General features: G+C 36.9%; 1 pseudogene; it reads left to right on the top strand.

Annotated features, from left to right (window-relative positions):
• The first annotated feature begins 329 nt into the window (after positions 1-329).
• LOC137011777 (5S ribosomal RNA) lies at positions 330-446 on the top strand (annotated as a pseudogene).
• Positions 447-5,985: the final 5,539 nt, after the last annotated feature.

Here is a 5,985-nt window from a genome sequence, read left to right as displayed (position 1 = left end):
AGATATATTTCAAGTTATTGTCTGCATTAATTGCATTTTAAATGATTTTTGAATAACTGAGATCTGGTGCTGTATTACATAGATTTCCTCTTTAAATTCTTGACTTAAGATTTGAAGAATTTGTCATGGCTACTAAACAGATTCTGAATTAGGATGTTTCAACCCCTGGACATAAATATTGTCACTGACCCATATGTACATATATCATACCCATACAGAGCTGGCCTATAGGCTGGCTAATAATCTGCGAGCCTAATGGCCATAGTATGTTCAGCTATTTACAGGCAGATTTTCATCTGCTGAGCTTGGCAGCCTGTAATGCTGATTTATCCAGCAGCCATATCACCCTGTAGCCCAAGACTGGTTGCCCACTGAAGCTAAGCAGGGCTGAGCCTGGTTAGTACCTGGATGGGAGACCTCCTGGGAAAACTAGGTTGCTGCTGGAAGAGGTGTTAGTGAGGCCAGCAGGGGGTGCTCACCCTGTGGTCTGTGTGGGTCCTAACACCCCAGTATAGTGATGGGGACACTATACTGACAAAAAGCACCGTCCTTCGGATGAGACGTTAAACCGAGGTCCTGACTCTCTGTGGTCATTAAAAATCCCAGGATGTCCTTCGAAAAGAGTAGGGGTGTAACCCCGACATCCTGGCCAAACTTGCCCATTGGCCTCTGTCCATCATGGCCTCCTAATCATCCCTATACACTGATTGGCTTCCTCACTATGTCTCCTCTCTACCAATAAGCTGGTGTGTGGTGGGCGTACTGGCGCAATATGGCTGCCGTCGCATCATCCAGGTGGATGCTGCACATTGGTGGTGGTTGAGGAGATTCCCTCTTCAATATGTAAAGCGCTTTGAGTGCCCAGAAAAGCGCTATATAAATGTAAGGATTATTATTATTATTATTATAACAGTGGCTAGCCATCAGAATGGCAGAATGACAGCTTTTTTCTTTTTACCAGTTGAAAACAGAGCAACACTGTAACGATTCAGTGAGCACTGACACAGTTCAGTGTGTTTGTTGTCAGGTCTTTAGCACTTTAGCCTGCAGCTTACTTAACCTCTATGTGCACGCACACTTGCACACATACACACATACACACACGCAGTGCCACCACCTGTGTTTCATCTTCCCAGAATTCAGCTCAGGCTCCATGGTTGCCTGTCCGCATGTCATATCCTGTCTGAGCCTCTGTCCGTCACTGCAGGGACTCCAGACGCAAACATATGGTGTTTATTTACTGGAGAGAAAGATTAAAGTTGAGTTAGGAAAGTAAGTAAATAAATAAATTAAAAATTTTTATTAAAAATTATTATTTTTTTTTTAATATCCTCCTTCACACAAGAAATTCTGTATCTATGAATCTAAATGCTGGGTGTTTCCAAGGAGCCTCCTTCTACGCTCCATGGCAACAAGTTCTGAAGTCTTAACCCCCTAAGCTTCTTATGCATGTATACAGGAGCTGTGTTCCTTACAATGTATAGCCAAATCCTAATTTACCTCACCCTGAAAACGACACACAGATAACCATGGATATCCTCTGTTGTCAGAAGCTGTGTGTGTTTGTGTATTTGTGCTTTGTTGCCTCTGCTTGTGTGCAGATGTGCATTTGTGTGAGTGTAAGATTAGATGCAATTCTGTTTATAAAAACCATGCTGGAACATTTAACCCTAAAATGAAAACGTAATGTTTTTTTTTTTTTCTCGGTCATTCCAAAACCATTTTACTGATTTTTTTCTCTGTGGAACCCAAAATTAAGATATTTTTGCAATAAAATATAGTCATATTTGAACATTTTTTAGTTGAGGTAAAATTTTTTTTATCTTTTTTGTTTCCTTAAAAAGGTAAAACATTTTTTAAAAAGGGGCACCTCTAAATTAAAGCATTATTTTAGTCTTACCATAGTGACTCAGTAAGGCAAGAACGCTGTTTTTATGTATGGTATTTTATTCATTTGTAATGAAAAGTGAAAGAATAAATCTTATAGTGTATTGTACCTTTTGAAATTGAATCAAATTCAAAGAAAACACAAATAAACTGCTCTGAATGTGTGTTTTTTAAATAATAGAATGCAAAAATGCATTTTTTTTTATGTACTGGTATGATTTATTTCTATTTTTTTGGTCTGGTAGATACCTTGTGTCTCTCTTTGGCAAAATTGAAGTCAGTTTTAATGGACGTTTTACTTTAATAGTTATGAAAGTACTTTGGAGAACTATTTATACTCTGCTGAGGTTCAGAGAACGTACAGTATATTAAAAAGTACCAAATATATATGTAAGTTTATACAAATGTATGAACGTGCGTGCAGACTGCGCAATGGTGTATATTTCTGCTGTCTGTGTGATAAAACGGGATCTATAGCCCTGCATGTGCACAACCAGCCTCTGATGGCCCTATGGCTGAGTGCATTTCTTTCATCCCAAAATCCTCTTCATCTCAGCTCTGTCAAACAGGGATTATAAATTGACTTTCACACAGCATTCAGAAGGTCACTACCACACAGATACTCTAATCAGGCATTGATGCCTAAGCTATGTCTTATTTTATTCAGGCTTCTCTTGTCGATTTGGATTTTGTGCAGCTGCTTTCCAAAATCTCATTAGTTCATAATCTCTATACATTCAAAATAATTGTGTATGTACATTCTAGAGATGCTTACTAATGTGTTGCTTAAATCAGCTGAAAGACTTTCTTTTTCTTTTTGAAGGGTGAACTCCCATGAACCGTACATCTAGGTCTTGCACAAATTGTACGTGGGAGTGTTCATTGGAGAATTTCAGGGGGCAATTAATTCAGAAGTTTGCGTTTTCTTTTTGTTTAAGAGAGACATAGAGATATAGAATTTTTCTTGCAGCACATTGCCAAACCCAACATTTATTACTTGATGCTGAAAAAAAGTATGTAAATTAAAATCTATCAATATAAATGCAGTATAAATTATATTATTTAATGAAAGCATATCCAGTATATCCATAAATCCTATAAATGTTTGCAGGACTGAAATACTGTTATGCAGAGTTTATTAAATATCAGGAGAATATCTCACCTTCTTTAGTTTCGTTGATCTTAAACTATACGATCAAGCACAGAAAAATAGTTCCTGTCTTCTTTGAAAAAGTCTTTGTTTAATTCTCCATATCTTGTTTATAAATTTGTGTTCAGTACTGCATGTGATCTAGCAGTTGCGGTTGTTTAGTGTTCTAAAGATCTAATCGTATTCTCTCACAGTGGGAGGTCATATCATTGAGCTATGTCTATAGTCATTAATGCACAAAAACATGTTTGTCATTACCATACTTTTGATGAATGGCAACATTTCATATTTTTTTCCTGTAATATCAGTCAGATTGAAGTTGTTTTCCTCTTTAAAGCATGGAGACATCTTTGGTGGCATATGAAATGGGAAACTGCATTTTAATTTCAAAGCACTGACACCAGAACCTGATATTGTCAAGAGTGGCTGAGTCCTCCTCTCTGACAAAAACCTTCAGAAGCTGTCATCACAAACTGTCAAGCTTTAGATGTGCCTTACCTGCTTTATTCTGAAGGCTCTGCAGAAGGTCGTGCTAATCATAGAACATTGAGAATGGTTCCATCACCATGGCGACTCAGGTAAAACCACTTTGGCAGTTTTTAGGTCATCTTTATGAATTTTGCCACTAGCCCCAGGCATATTCTTTATAACAAGGCCTATTTTGTGACTTGCATGCTCATTACATATGCACGCTTTACATATATACATTATGTTTTATTCATGCACACAGAATTTATTCTAATCATTTGTGCCACAGGGAATCCAAAGCTACGATGAAACGAGAGAAATGGCGATTAAACATGGTGATCTATGACCCTTCGGTATGCATTGCCTGGTTGCCAGCGTCGTTAAAAGATAATTAGCCATTACTAATGTGTATCATCGTGGCAAGATTTAGTAGCCTTTCTGTGGCAGTCGTCTCCATAATACCAATAAGAATTTTATAGAGAGATGCCAGACCTCATTCACTCAGTAGAGCTATACAAATGGCTTTATGATTGCTCATCACATTTTCAGTCTTTCTCAGTTGTATTCATATGTGCACAATGTATATAAATTAATGTTGCTAAAGGATGATGGACATTAATCATGGCAGGTACAGGGATGGAATAATTATCATTTTCAACACGATACTAGATATTTTAATTTGTTTGTGTGTGAAATATGCTAGAAAGTGTTGCTTTGTTGTTGCTATAAGGCAGGGATGGACAACTCCGGTCCTGGAGGGCCAGTGTCCAGCAGAGTTTAGCTCCAACCCTAATCAAACACACCTGAACCAGCTAATCAAGGTCTTTAGGATTAGTAGAAAGTTATAGGCAAGTAAGGTTTTTATCAGGGATGGAGATAAACTCTGCAGGACACTGGCCCTCCAGGACCGGAGTTGTCCATCCCTGCTATAAGGTGTTCTGACTGAGTGCAACTAATATTAAAATATTTAGACTGCATGGTACATTATCCACAGTGTTATTTAAGAATTATTTATATGCATTTCTTAATATTTTGAATTGGATTTTATTGTTATATTTTCAGTTTTCCTTTAAATTTTAGTTTACGTATCAGTAATTTATGTGCTTTTGACATTTTTATTATTTTTTTATTTCTATTTAGCTTTAATTAATTTATTTATTTCAGTTTTAGATTTGCAATTTATTTAGTTGCCAAGGGAACATTTCTAATTTCCGTTTATGTTTTTTCTGGAGTATCTGTTTACACAAAAGTGCAAATAGCCCATCTTGTTGGCAGAGGCTATTTCCACTATTTCCACCCACCATTGTCTGATTGAGTCAGACAAAATTACAAAAGTAATCCTGCTGGTAACAGGAGCAGTGGTGTAAAGGGTAAGGAGTTCGAATCTGCCATTATCCAAACTCATACTTCTCTCTTTTCCCATTGCATATGAGATTTATTTTAAATAAAAGATAAGGAAACATTCGAAAAGTGGAAGTAAAGTGCCTAAAGGTTATATAGTATGTTTAATGGGTAGGGTTAGTCCAGGGGAGGGCTTTAGGGATAAGGACAATTAATGTCCCAGTAAGGCAGCATCCATTTATGATGTTAATAAATATAATCAAATACACTAAATATGTTATTATTGCATACTGTTTTATAATATACTACAATACACTGCCACTATTTGTACTAAGTACAAAAAGCATTTAAAGCTCTTTGCAATTAGTTATACTATACATACAATATTTTTATTTCAGCTTTATTTTAAAGGGGACATATTATGCAAAATTCACTTTTACATGGTGTTTGAACATAAATGTGTGTTGGCAGTGTGTACACAACCACCTTGTAATGATAAAAATCTACCAACCAACCTTTTTTAATCCCCATAAATCATAAGTAGAACAAGCCGTTTGCAGAATCTTTGCAAAGTGACATCGCTTTATACAGGCCCCGCCCACAACTGCTGGCAGACTCTGCGTAGCCCCCGCCCTGAGTGAGTTGTACACTGTCCGCCATTTTCTCCAAGCCGGAGCAGCTGTAGTGACAAGAATGTCTCATAAGCAACTCAAGTGTTTTGTTGTTGGATGTAAAAGTGAGCATAACAGTCTTCATGTACGCCTGACATCAGAGTCGCTGAAGTGGATTTGATTTATTTTTGAAGGGAATGCACCCCCATATACCTAAATTCATTTATGTCTATTCACTTATGTCATTTATGTCAAATCATTTTACACAAGACTGCTTTGTGAATGAGGGTCAATACAAAGGGACAATAAAAAACATAGGTTTTGCTAAAAAGTTGTTACTCAGGGATGGATCAGTATCAGTACCAACTGTTCATGACTGTTCAGCTTATAGTCTCTGGAGCGATCCTGGTTAGGCAGTAATGAAAGAGTTGTTTTACATATATAATGTTTGCTAGTTTATTAAGCAGCCCCCAAAAAGGCATAAGGTCTATATATATTTGTTTACTGTACCTTGTAACGAGTATTTTT

The sequence above is a fragment of the Chanodichthys erythropterus genome, chromosome 21 (assembly GCF_024489055.1).
Source record: "Chanodichthys erythropterus isolate Z2021 chromosome 21, ASM2448905v1, whole genome shotgun sequence".
NCBI classification, from domain to species: Eukaryota; Metazoa; Chordata; class Actinopteri; order Cypriniformes; family Xenocyprididae; genus Chanodichthys; species Chanodichthys erythropterus.
The sequence above is the reverse complement of the archived record's forward strand: the minus strand, read 5'-3'. Positions and strand labels throughout refer to the sequence as shown.